Source organism: Thalassophryne amazonica, chromosome 4 (genome assembly GCF_902500255.1).
Source record: "Thalassophryne amazonica chromosome 4, fThaAma1.1, whole genome shotgun sequence".
NCBI lineage: Eukaryota > Metazoa > Chordata > Actinopteri > Batrachoidiformes > Batrachoididae > Thalassophryne > Thalassophryne amazonica.
In genome coordinates this window covers 7,290,288-7,305,015 of record NC_047106.1, presented here as the reverse complement: position 1 = coordinate 7,305,015, position 14,728 = coordinate 7,290,288, and positions in this window count along the sequence as shown.

The following is a 14,728-nucleotide window of genomic DNA, read 5'->3' as shown; positions in this document are numbered from 1 at the left end:
CACTATCACCATAGTGGATTTTCTGCACTAATTTCCCCGCTAAGCGAATGGATTCCACAGCCACACTTGTCATAAGCCTTGCAGGGTCTCTAATCACCTGTATCATCCATGTAGGCTGCAGACATTGAAAATGACAACACAATATATTCAACACTTTTTAATTGGCGAATAGGAGACGTGAACACTTTCAAAGTGTGCTGGATGGAATGCATTAATACTAAATGTAATAAACTTCATTCTAATTTAACACATAGGCAAAATCAGCTTGGGACACCGACGAGGGCGGTCGCATCTCCTCCACTCTCCCTTATCTCTCTGCCTTTAGCCTTCAAGGCCCTACTTCCCCAGACTGTGAATTCCTCAAAACTATATTGGATTCTGGATCAATCAATCAATCAATCAATTTTTTTTTATATAGCGCCAAATCACAACAAACAGTTGCCCCAAGGCGCTTTATATTGTAAGGCAAGGCCATACAATAATTATGTAAAACGACCCCCTGTGAGCAAGCACTTGGCTACAGTGGGAAGGAAAAACTCCCTTTTAACAGGAAGAAACCTCCAGCAGAACCAGGCTCAGGGAGGGGCAGTCTTCTGCTGGGACTGGTTGGGGCTGAGGGAGAGAACCAGGAAAAAGACATGCTGTGGAGGGGAGCAGAGATCGATCACTAATGATTAAATGCAGAGTGGTGCATACAGAGCAAAAAGAGAAAGAAACAGTGCATCATGGGAACCCCCCAGCAGTCTACGTCTATAGCAGCATAACTAAGGGATGGTTCAGGGTCACCTGATCCAGCCCTAACTATAAGCTTTAGCAAAAAGGAAAGTTTTAAGCCTAATCTTAAAAGTAGAGAGGGTGTCTGTCTCCCTGATCTGAATTGGGAGCTGGTTCCACAGGAGAGGAGCCTGAAAGCTGAAGGCTCTGCCTCCCATTCTACTCTTACAAACCCTAGGAACTACAAGTAAGCCTGCAGTCTGAGAGCGAAGCGCTCTATTGGGGTGATATGGTACTATGAGGTCCCTAAGATAAGATGGGACCTGATTATTCAAAACCTTATAAGTTGGACTACTATTGGATTAACTATGGAATTGATCAGCTGGTCTCTCAATGCTATTTACACCATTTTTTCTACAAGAAGGTAAGGACCGGGGGATCCTACCTGCCCAGATGGAACGTATCCTGCGGGCTATGTCCTCAACTCCTGGGGGTCTTGGCGTGTTGCATGCTTGGTGTCTTTCTCCACTGAGGACATCGAGGATTTATTCATTTTTGGTCTCATGGCAGCAGGGCTGGTACTTTTTGGCTTATGTGCTGCCCTGATCTACTGGAAAATTGGCAAGACGGCGGCATCAAGAACCACGGGCCCTCGCTTGTCCGTCATGATTGAGGTTGGCAAGGCAGTGCATTCTCAGACTGTGTTGACTCTTGAACTCAGACGCAAATTGGATGACACCTTGGAGCTGATGTGTTTCTTGCAGTTGAAGCTGAAGGTTTTGGAGGCCGGTGAATATTCTTAATTCATAATTGGGAATATTCTAAATTCATAATTGGGATTTGGCTGTTCAAGTGGAACTGTTAAAAGTGTTTTTCACTGCTCAGCTACAACACTCCAGGCTTATCTAGCCTCAAGGACAAATTGGCCACTGTTTACCTCCAGAGGAATTTATTCAGGTCTTGGTGAGATTATTTGGCTCCATTCTTATCTCAACCCACAAAGACAATAAACTGACACTTACTCATGGACTGAAGCATGCTCCAGGTTTTCCCTTTCACCACCTGACATGATAATAAAGCTATCCGTCCATCCATCCATCAAAATAAAACATAATAATTTACCATAAATATCAAATATAATAACAATAACAAAATGTAATTCCACAGCAACATCATTAATCGATCAAATAGGAACAAGTTTCTGCAAAAAGTGATTTTCCATCTGTTATGAATTTTCAACTGGCCAATCAACCGGATATGCTTAGTAATGTCATGGCGAACAAAAGCACAATTTTTCCATGACCTGCTGTACCAGTAAGAGAATTTGTAGTGACTGTTGTGGCATGATTGGATAAGAAAGTGAAGAAGAGTGATTCAAAATGAATGAATGTAAAAGACAACCAGCCAAGTTGAAAATAAAGCCACCATCAGACACACGCTCATCAACAGACCAATTAGAGTCGTACACGAACACGATGATGACAACGTCATGAGAGGTTCTTGAGTGTGAACGCAACATTGCAATGTGGAACCAAATATTGTGTCCAATCGTATGAAAACCTGAACCTTGGTATAGATTCTGCTCCACATACTTTCTCTCAGATAACTGTTGGGATTTTTCAAAAGGGAAAAAGAAGAAACTATCACAAAGCACATACTGTATAACATCACCAGTTTTGTTTTTTGTTTTTTTATAAGACTGGGTTGGTCAATCTTGAGCAGGATTCAGGCCGAATCTAGATCGAAATGGATAGCTTTTTTCCTTATTGTGAATGATGCAAAACCGATTTAAGCAGGATTCACCGTGGTGTAATGCAGATGTACCTAGAATCCGGCTCTCACGGAAATCACAACATCAAAAACTCCCTCATGATGTCCCTGTGCCAACAGCGCCCTCTCCACTGTCGAGGCATTCAGTATGACAGCAACAGTGGAGAGCAAACAACCTTCTTTGTTGTGCCTTCTCAAGAAGAAAATCCACAGGGTGTGTTCCATTCCATGTGTCACACACTCCTGCAATCAAATGTCCAAATGTCCCCTGTGCCCCCCCCCCCCCCCCCCCCCCCACACACACACACACACATACACCCACACTGGCATGTCCAGACACATCTCTTTCATCGTGAACTGGACTGAGTTTGGATGAGTGTGTAGGGAAAAACAGGTCTGAACTCTACTGGGATACAAAGTATTCCAGATTGAATCCAGTTTGAGCAGGACTGCCAACAGTATTCATGGGACCAACCCCCCACCCCACCCACCAATATCCTTTTTGCAGTCTGTTTTTTTTTTTTTTTCAGTTTGGTTTTGTGTGCTCATGAGATCAAAAATGGATCATTTCCTCATCAGAAGAATCAGAATCAAATACCCTTTATTGGCCAAGTATCTTGAAAGAATACAAGGAATATGACTCCGGTTTGAACCGTACTCTCTCTGTACAAGCATGTGTAAATATACACTAAACACTAAATAATTCACAATAAAAATGTGCAACTACAGTAAAACATGCAATAGAAAATGTGTGCAAAGGAGAAACAGACAAACAGAATGAAGCTGTTCATGAGGTATATGAATTAGTGAGATTTTTGGCAGGTTAAATTGTTCATCAGTGTGATGACCTTTGGAAAGAAACTGTTCCTGGGTCTGGTTGTTCTGATGTACAGAGCTCTGTAATGTCAACCAGAGGAGAGGAGTTTAACAGTGTGTGTCCAGGGTGTGAGGGGTCTGCAGAAATGTTACTAGCTCACTTCCTCATCCCGGACTGGTATAAGTCCTGGATGGAGGGCATGCTGGCACCAATGAGTTTTCTGCAGACCTGACAGTTGGTTGAAGTCTGTGCCTGTCATGTTTGGAGGCAGAGTGAAACCAAACAGAGATGGAGATGCACTGGATAGACTGGATGATGGATGTGTATAAGATAAGAAGCAGTTCCTGGGGCAGGTTGAACTTCCTGTGCTGCTTCAGGAAGTATCCTCTGCTGTGCCATTTTCCTGACATGGGAGGTCCAATTCAGATCCTGAAAGATGGTGGATCGCAGGAACTGGGATCCACCATCCACAACACTGTCCACAGTAGGCACAGTGTTGCTGAGGATGTGGGGGGGCGGGTTGATGGTGGGTTCCCCCTGAAGTCCACTATTATCTCTGCAGTCTTGAACGGGTTCAACTCTAGCTTGTTCTGACCACACCAGAGGACCAGCTGTTCCACCTCCTGTCTGTTTGCAGTCTCATCACTATCCTGGATGAGTCCAGTGATGATAGTATCATCCACAAACTTCAGGAATTTAACAGAGGGGTTCCTGAGGTGCAGTTGTTCATATTGATGGAGAAGAGCTGTGGAGAGAGCACACACCCCAGCGGGGCTCCATTGCTGATTGTCCGTGTCCTGGATATGATGCTCCCCAGCCTCACCTGATGTGTCTTGTCAGTCAGGAAGTTGGAGATCCACTGACAGGTGGGAGCTGGCACAGAGAGGTTGGAGAGTGTTTGGTGGAGAATGTCGGGGATGATGGTGTTGAACGCCGAACAGGATCCTCACATACATCCCTGCAGAGTCCAGGTGCTGCACAATGTAATGCAGCCCCATGTTAACTTCATCCTCAACTGACGTGTTCATCAAAAAAAACTCCATCCAGGACCCAGGACCAGAACCTAGTGGAACTAAGAATACAGTAAAACATTCAAAAAGCATGAAGGAGAACAGCACCCCCTGCAGGAGAGCAACAGGCATTCCAACTGAGTTGTGTTGTCAGCTGGGTGTTTTACTGCACAATTTTTCTGCCGTTTTTCTCAGATTTTCTACATTTGCATCCTGTCCGAAGGTATTTGTTTTTGTGTGTACAGTCACAAAATTTATGTACGAGGCGCTCGAAATTTACTCTAAAACATATTTGCACATTCAGGCTAATTTCTGTTGTCCCTCCATTAATTGCAGCCAAACTGAGCCAGACCCAGAAACAGCCTCGGAAACCGCCGGTGCATGTTGTCTGTGTGTGCGTGCACGTTTGTGGCCTAGTGACCCAATCCTGGGTGTGAAAGCGAATGCTGAGCAGGCAGTTGGGGCCGTGCTGTGTGTGTGCTGGCATTCAGACTTCCCCTCTGGTGAATGAATAGCCACATAGAACAGACTCCCACAGCCCCTGTGGATACTCACAATTCAATGGCCCTGTGTGCGTTTGAGACCCAAAAAAGGCCAAGGGCCATTCCTCTGCCGCACCTCGCCCCCTCCCCTCCCCGGGCCGTGTAGGCCCTTTGTGTTTCCCCGCTTTCCCCTTTCAGCTGAACATCTGTATGCTAATGCAGCTCAAAGCGACTGGAACCAGCCTGGGAGACGGGGTGAGGGGCAACAGCCCCTCTGAGGAACCAGAGCAGGAGTGCACATGATTGTAGAGAAGAAGAAATACGAGTAACCACGGGTAGCTTGTGAGGGGGCGGGGCTGAGGTTTTAAAGGTGTTTTCTGTGCATGTGTCCTCAGGTGACCCTGATGTCTGAATTCTTTCATGACCGTTCCGCTTTAAACTGCCACCAGAAGTGAAAGAAGATTCTCTCCTAGGTTTGCTCATTAAGAGACTGAAAGGACATTTGTCGCATTAATTCCCATGATGCTTCACTGCTACTGAATGGCACTGAAGACCAAGTACACGACGCGATCCTGGGACATAACATGCTATGTGATAGACGTATCTACACTTTAGCTTGCAGTCAAGATGGCCAACTATTGCATTGTGGGTAGAGCATGATGTCATAGGAAAATGTCTGTAAAAATAAAGGTAAAAAATGTTGGATTTTCAACTTTGTCATAGTTTAAAATTACATAACACCCCAAAAGACTGACTATCTATCTATCTATCTATCTATCTATCTATCTATCTATCTATCTATCTATCTATCTATCTATCTATCTATCTATCTATCTATCTATCTATCTATCTATCTATCTATCTAGCTAGCTCATGTACATACAATACGTGTGTGTGTGTGTGTGTGTGTGTATACACATACACAAAACACAACCCACAGTCAGTGGTTCCTATTACAATATATTCATAATATTAGTTTTCTTTTAGTTATGCCAAAATATTGTTAAAGTGGCTTCAAGGCAAAGCAGCTACATTTGTGAGTTGGTGTAATGGTTAGCAGTGTGGCCTCACAGCTAGAACGTCCCAGGTTCTGTTCTGACCTGGTCCTTTCTTTGTGAAGTTTGCATGTTCTCCCCATGTTTGTGTGGGTTCTCTCTGGGTGTGCCGGTGTTCTGTTGAGATGAGGTGCCCTGTCAAATTGATATCCCTGTAGCACAAATTGACAGTTACGTCTTCTTCCCACTTCCAAAGACATGCAGGTTAGGTGACCTGGTGAATCAGAATAACCTTAGGTGTGATTTCGAGATCTGTTCTGTCCAGGGTGCACCCTGCCATTTGACCAATGACCTCTGGGAAATACTTCAGTTCCCCCGTAAACCTTCATTGGAATAAGATGATTTTCAAAGTGAATGTATGAATGAGGTGATACTCCAATGTGTTGCTACTTGGCAATAACTTTCAATAATACATGTTGTTGTCCATTTGGCCGGTCCCGTTTTGTGTTTGGGGTCGCCACAGCGGATACAGCCAGATCCGCACAGGTAGTTGGCACAAGTTTTCCTTCCTTCCTTCTTTCCTGATGCAACTCCAGTTTTACCCGGAGAAACACACATAGCCACTGGTGTTCCAAAGAGGTCTCCCATCAAAGTACTAACCAGGTCCTGCAGTGCTTAGCTTCTGAGATCTGACGGGATCAGGCTTACACAGAGCAGATCGGCTGCTAAACCTCACCACCATGTTTAACTGTTAAACTAACCTAAGTCTCATCACAATGTTTACCTAACCTTAGAACTAAGCTAAACCTCACCACCATGTTTACCTAACGTTTAAACTAACCTAAACCTCACCACGACATTTAACAAACCTAAACCTCACCACGTTTACCAAACCATTAAACTAACCTAAACCTCACCACAATGTTGACCTACTTTTTACACCAACCTAAACCTTACTACGTTTAACTGCTAACGTAAACTAAATCTCACCACAATGTTTACTTAACCTTTAAACTAACCTAAACCTCACCACGATGTTTACCTCACCTATAAACTAACCTAAACCTCACTACGATGCTTACGTGACCTTTAAACTAACCTAAATCTCAACACGATGTTTACCTAACCTTTAAACTAACCTGACCAACACCATGATGTTTACCTAACCTTTAAACTAACCTAAACCTCAACACAATGTTTACCTAACCGTTAAACTAACCTAAACCTCACTACGATGTTTAACTAACCTAGACCTCACCACAATGTAAACAAATGTGAACAGTTAAAATAACAAAAGGTCTAAGACAGAAACCTGTGGTGCTCCTCCTTTAACTACGGAACTGCAGGAGCAGACAAAATAACAAAAGACTTTAGGTCTTTTGTTATTTTCTCACTGGGTTGCCCTGCCTTTCACTGTTAAGTTAAACAGAAGAAACAGTCAACACACGTCCGCGTTGATGAGTCCATGAAGACGCCACGACTGCTCTTGGTCAAGTGTCAGGAAAGGTGTGCCTAATAAAGTGGCTGCTGAGAAGACTCCTGCCCAGTGAGCAGTAGCTGTAATTGAAATGCTGATTTTTGGTTGAAAACTGGGTGATATCTGTTTGAATGTCTTTTCATCCATGTTTAAACCAGCGGAAATGCAGCAACATTAATAAAAGGCCACTCTGAAAGGTGCAGTTTTGTTTTATTGGGGGGATACCAGTCAGTATCTGGTGTGACCACCATTTGCCTCATGCAGTGCAACACATCTCCTTCGCATAGAGTTGATCAGGTTGTCAATTGTGGCCTGTGGAATGTTGGTCCACTCCTCTTCAATGGCTGTGCGAAGTTGCTGGATATTGGCAGGAACTGGTACACGCTGTCGTATACGCCGGTCCAGAGCATCCCAAACATGTCCGGTACATGTCCGGTGAGTATGCCGGCCATGCAAGAACTGGGACATTTTCAGCCACTCGATCCACAACATTGACATCAGAAAACCGCTCACCCACACGACACCACACAAGCTGTCTGCCATCTGCCCTGAACAGTGTGAACCAGGATTCATCCGTGAAGAGAACACCTCTCCAACGTGCCAAACGCCAGCGAATGTGAGCATCTGCCCACTCAAGTCGGTTACGACGACGAACTGGAGTCAGGTCGAGACCCGGATGAGGACGACGAGCGTGCAGATGAGTTTCCCTGAGACGGTTTCTGACAGTTTGTGCAGAAATTCTTTGGTTATGCAAACCGACTGTTTCAGCAGCTGTCCGAGTGGCTGGTCTCAGACGATCTTGGAGGTGAACATGCTGGATGTGGAGGTCCTGGCCTGGTGTGGTTACACGTGGTCTGCGGTTGTGAGGCTGGTTGGATGTACTGCCAAATTCTCTGAAATGCCTTTGGAGACGGCTTATGGTAGAGAAATGAACATTCAATACATGAGCAACAGCTCTGGTTGACATTCCTGCTGTCAGCATGCCAATTGCACGCTCCCTCAAATCTTGCGACATCTGTGGCATTGTGCTGTGTGATAAAACTGCACCTTTCAGAGTGGCCTTTTATTGTGGGCAGTCTAAGGCACACCTGTGCACTAATCATGGTGTCTAATCAGCATCTTGATATGGCACACCTGTGAGGTGGGATGGATTATCTCAGCAAAGGAGAAGTGCTCACTATCACAGATTTAGACTGGTTTGTGAACAATATTTGAGGGAAATGGTGATATTGTGTATGTGGAAAAAGTTTTAGATCTTTGAGTTCATCTCATACAAAATAGGAGCAAAACCAAAAGTGTTGCGTTTATATTTTTGTTGAGTGTACATATGAAGCACTCACTTGGTCATTTTTCATGATTAATCAATGAATCTTGGACTTTTACCCAGGTTTTCAGAGTCAATCTTTCACTCGAAAGGATTACCAGTGATGCCAAATAAATCCTTTTACCAATATCAAGGTATACACTAAGAGAAGATATCAGGTACTTCCCATAATGCATTGATGTGAGGGAACATTTTGTACATGTTGTTATGTGAATCGTTGCTGATAAAACATACCTAAAATGCAGCATTTGGATGAGTTCCGCAAATTCTGCTATGTTTCATCACTAACGATTCACATGAAAGCCTGCACAGAAAATCTCATAGGGAGCAATGCATTGTGGGAAGTACCTGATATCTTTTCTCGGTACTCCAATGCCCATTACTCCGGTTGTATCCACCCTGATTCACTTACGTCACAGTACTTCAAAACTTTTCACACCTCATCCTCATCCTCATCATCATCTATCACTGGTTCATTTTTCATATTGTCACAATTTCTGTCTTGACAATGTCCACATACACTGGTACATTCTAGTCCATGCCTCCTGCAGGTACACCTTAGGGTATTGCATCCTTCCGAACAGTTGCAATGAATTATCTGAATCAGTGCATCTGGAGCAGGGCTTTTGTCCGTCATCACTGGAACAAGTTTGTCCCCTTCCACATTCCACCCCCACTCAGACAGCACCATTTCATCACTACATCCCATCCACTCCATGACCTGGTAGTAAGTCCACAAAGAATGAAATTTACAGGCAGAGGGCATTGGTGGGAGTCGTTCTGGCGTGATGAACGTCTTAGCTCTCGCAACTTTCTTGCAGAGCATATTGTATCTAATAGATGCCAGAGTCATTCTGATCCGCATTGAACAAAGCGACCATTGCCTTACAACCACTGATTTCCACAACATCCTGGCTTTGCTGTGGATGAGAGAATGCCTTTGAACAGTCTGTCATTGTCTTTTCTCTCTTGACAATTCGTTGGAACCCCAGCTTCTTTCCTATTCCGAATATCCTGGACACTGAATTGCATCCCGTAAAGGCGTGCAGGAACAACAGATCATTACAAACTGCTTCGCCAAGCACCTGCTTCAGAACCTTGATGTTGTAGATGTAGGAGTTTGCCTTGTCAGAGCGGAAATAAAGTTCAGTACATTCGAAAACATCTGTATGGAACAGCAAGAGAACAAGAAGATCTGTGTCTTCTCCAATGAGTGTGGCTGATCTGAAAGCAGACATATTGATAGCTGTCTTTGCAATCTCAACATCGGCATCTCCTTCCGTTTGCATAACGTCACAGCCTTTCTGCCGCATTCGTTCCATTATCAGCTGGATCAGAGCTTGCTTGTTTGCCGCATTCGACAAGAAGTCTTCCTTTTTTCCAGCAAATTTTGTCACCTCGGTAATGTTCACCTTCTTTGCATTCAGCTTTTGACTTCGCCGCTGAGTACAGTCCTTTAAACTTGGTCCAACTTCATAACCATCAAACACGACAGTTGCTTTCCCATAGTGTTTGACAGTAAATGAGGCATAATCCTTTGCAATCGAACTGTAGGTGCTCCCCTCCTTCCATTTCAGACGATGACGAAGAGATCCTCCGTCTAGTACGTTATGCTCTGTGACTGGAGTGGTTTGTGTCACAGCACTGTCCGATTTTGTTTCAACATACTTTCTGAGAGCCTCAGCCAGCTGCGGTTTGTCCGCTTGACGTAAGATGCCCTTTCCTTGAAACAAAGACATTGGGTAGAGACAGAGTTCATAAGACATGACATCACCCAGCCTCAGATCACCCAACTGTGAGATCACGAGAAACCTCTGGAATAAGAGTACTGAGTACTGGTGATTATTTTTTTATGGGTGCCATTAAAGAGTGAAGCATAACAGACGAACCGTGGAGAAAGAACAATTTCAGTTATATACAAAGGTAAGGGGGCCAAATAATTGAATAAAGTACTAATTCATCATTCATAAATGCCTTGATTCATTCCATGATTGTGATTGGCCGATCAAACTGGAAGTTTCAATTGAGACCAGTATTGATTCGCAACCGAGGGTAACATAGTTTGCATATTCACAATTGGAGAGAATTTACTTATCATGATCAACGATTGTCTTGCCAGTTAGTTACCATGCCTAAGCCTATTTGCAGGACTCTACAATTCCTCACAATTGAAGTCAACAATTGTTGCCGTGGTGATGTAAACCCTTGGTACCCTTGTATTTATCCCCTAACTGGTACCTATATAAAAATAATCACTTTTTGTGAACCTAGGTGGGTGCAATAAGACGTTTAGGGGTACGGGTACCCCTGTGGGTGCAATAAGGGGTTTAGGGGTAGGGTACCCCTAGATATGGAATAAGGGGTGATTTGGCATTACTGGTAAACATTTCATGTGAAAGATTGACGCCGAAAACCTGGGCAAAATCCAAGATTTATTGATTCATCATGAAAACTGACCAAGTTAGTGCATCACACGTAAAGGGAAAATGACCTATAAACCGAAAAAGTCATCTTCAAAATTTGACACTTTCCCATACTCCGATTTTGTCCAACTTTTAGTATGTTATAGAATCGACCAAGCCTAACACAAAACCACCAAAAAACAAAATTTTGCAATTTTTGGGGGGTAAGGGTATTTTGGCAGTATATTGATCCGTCTATGTGGTTAGCGGTCCGGATGGGACTGGACTGGTTCAGGCGATGGACTCAAATGCTGGGATCAATGATGAGAACAGGTGTGAATGAAAGGAGATTTATTTACAATAATAAATGACAAAGGATTAAATGAGGATTAAAGACAGGGCCAGAAGTCGCACTCAGGGTGTCTCTGGGAAATCTCTCAGAAGTCAGAGCGCATGAAAGCAGCAGCATGGAAGCCTGGTCTGTCAAGGTAGAATCAAGGTAGAATCTGGCAAAGATTGAGCTGAAAGCTGAGGTTTAAGTAACCTGCTCATGATCAGGAGCTCATGAATCTCAGGTTCGAGGAGGTGATGAGTTTCAGGAGCACCTTAGCTCTACAGCACGCCACCTGGAGGGACAACACTCAATGTTTAATACTTCTGTTAGTTTGTCAGTGTAAATGCTGTGAATTTTAGGTCATTATTTTACTCGTGTGAAAATCTTAGGAGTGGTGAGCATTTTCACTAGTGGTTAGTGTTGTGAATTTTAGCTTAGTACTTTACTCTTGTGCAGCCGGTCTGCTCTGTGTAAGCCTGATCCCGTTAGATCTCAGAAGCTAAGCAGAGCAGGATCTGGTTAGTACTTGGATGGGAGACCTCCTTGGAACACCAGCGACTGTGTGTGTTTCTCCAGGTAAAACTGGAGTTGCATCAGGATGGGCATCCGCCGTAAAACCTGTGCCAATTACCAATGCGGATCTGACTGTATCCGCTGTGGTGACCCTGAACAAAACTGGGAGCAGCCGAATGAACAACAACTTTACTCTTGTGTTAAACTTAGGAGTGGTTTACTCTTAGGAGGGTTTTTTTGTTTGTTTGTTTGTTTTGTTTTTTAACTGTTCCTACAAGTCTAATATTTCTGCTAGTTTTTCAGTGTAACTGCTATGAATTTTAGCTCATTTATTTACTTCTGTGTGAATCCTGTGTGAGCCTTAGGAGTGGTTAGCTTATCCATTATTGGTTAGCTCGTGCTTGCTTGGCTGTACTCTTGAATTTCCTAGCGCACAAAGTGCACTACTTTACCAATTTACACCCTCCATAAATCCTGTGTAATATTGGAAGACAGGGTGGCTCTTTCAGAGAGCCGTGTCCATAAGTTAGAACAGCTTCTTAGCTCAGTGGAGTTAGATGTTACGGGAACTCCAGATGAGGTTAGTGTTGGACCGACTAGCGTACCCATTAGCATCAGCCTAGAAATGCTGGCTGTGGAGGATGGCTTTCAGACTGTGGCTAGGCAGAGGAAGCCCCATGGGGCTTGGTTCCCAGTTGTGGTACCCCAATCACACTCGCCACTGCAAACTGTGAATTGGTTCTCCCCCTTGGATTTGCCTGATGTGAATTCTCTGAGTGGCTTCCACTCCTGTCTCCAGGCTGAAACACCGGACTTTAGTGATAGGGGATTCTTTCACCTGCAAAGTCAGGTCACAGACACAGGCTGACGTTAAATGTACGAGGTCTGTCCATAAAGTAATGTACCTTTCTATTTTTTTTCAAAAACTATATGGACTTGAATCACGTGTGATTGCATGAGCCAAGCTTGAACCTTCGTGCGCATGCGTGAGTTTTTCCACGCCTGTCGGTTGCGTCATTCGCCTGTGGGCAGGCTTTGAGTGAGCTCATGCAATCACACGTGATTCAAATCCATATAGTTTTTGAAAAAAATAAAAAGGTCCGTTACTTTATGGACAGACCCTGTGTTCCCTGGAGCTCCCGACACTGCCTCCCATCATAGGGTGCTGATGCAGCAGACGGAAAGACAGACTAAAGAACATAACATGAGATATAGTCGCATAGTTATTCACATCGGCACCAATGATGTCAGGATGAAGCACTCAGAGGTCACAAAAATGGACATAGAGAGGACTTATGACCTTGCCAGAAAGCTGTGTTGGCATTGATTTATAGTCTCTGGTCCCCTTCCCTTCTGGGGTAATGATGAGGCATTTAGCAGGCTGACATCATTAAATTAATGGATGGCACAATTTTGTAGACAGCAAGGCTTTAGCTTTATTGATAACTGGCCTTCATTCTGGAGCCGCCGCGGCTTGCTGATGCCGGCCTCCACCCTATTGGGGAAGGCACCACCATCTTCTCTGTGAACAGAGATAGAGCTCTACAGGGAGAGTAACATTAGGAATTTACAGCAGGCCACGAAGCAGGGGATCAGAGACGCTGCAAGGCTAATGACAAATGTGGGTGTGGAATCCATTAGCTTAACGGGGAAATTAGTGCAGAAAATCTACTATGGTGATAGTGCAGTTTATCTGCGAGGGACAGAAATTCAACAAGTTGATACTATGACTGCTTCCATAGATGTGTCCATAAACATCATAGAGGGATATGCTTTGCAAATTTAATACCCATTACTACAATGGATGATGTTGAAATTGAGGATGGCTCAGTGGTTGTTCCAGCAATATCAAACATTTCGTGTCTGCTACCTACAACTCGTGTGGATTGTCTCACGCCTAAACCTACTTCTAGGTATCTTATATATGCTACTCTGGAAGAACCCCTAAACCCAAACAGTCCAACTGTCAACCCCACTGAGGTCCTTAGTCTGGGTCTCATTAACATAAGGCCACTGTCCTCAAAATCATTGTTGGATAATGATCTAATTATTGATCATCACTTAGATATGATTGGGTTATGTGAAACCTGGCTTAAACCTACAGGTTTCCTCCACTTAAATGAGGCCTGCCACCAGCATATACATTTAGTCATCCCTTATGATCCCACATCCCTTATGATGCAAAGCAAGGTGGGGTGTTGCTCTTTCTAAATTTAGGTTTAGCTTATAAGCTGTTGGGGGTCACAAATATAACTCATTTCAGCATCTGATTCTCCACTTTGCTCAGGATATTACGCATTACCAAGGTGAGAAGAATAAAAATCAGCTGTATTACTTTGTTACTGTATATAGGCCTCCTGGACCATATTCTGAATTCTTAGATGTATTTGGTGCGTTCATCTCTAACCTGTCAATGAGTGCAGATAACATTCTGATCATTGGTGACTTTAACGTTCATATAAATAAGCCTTCTCATCCCTTCTGCAAATCATTTATGAAAATTGTGGATGCGTTAGGATTTTGGCAATGCATTCAGGACTCGACGCACATTAGTGGAAATACCCTGGATTTGGTTCTTGCACGTGGTATTGCTGTCACGAATATTGACATCATGCCTCTTACATCAGTGGTCTCTAATCACTCACTTATTATGTTTACAGTGTGCCATGTTTTGCGGAACAACAACTTTATTTTTCATTACGGCTATTATCAACTCTTCAACTAAGACTGAACTCGAAGCTAGACTGCCTGATGTCTTAGCTTCACATCTGACAAATACCCAATCAGTAGACAGTCTTGTGGATAGTTTAAACTTTGTGCTCAAAATTACACTCGACATGATTGCGCCACCTTTGTTAAAATCGCGCTCCCCCAAAGCACAGTCACCTTG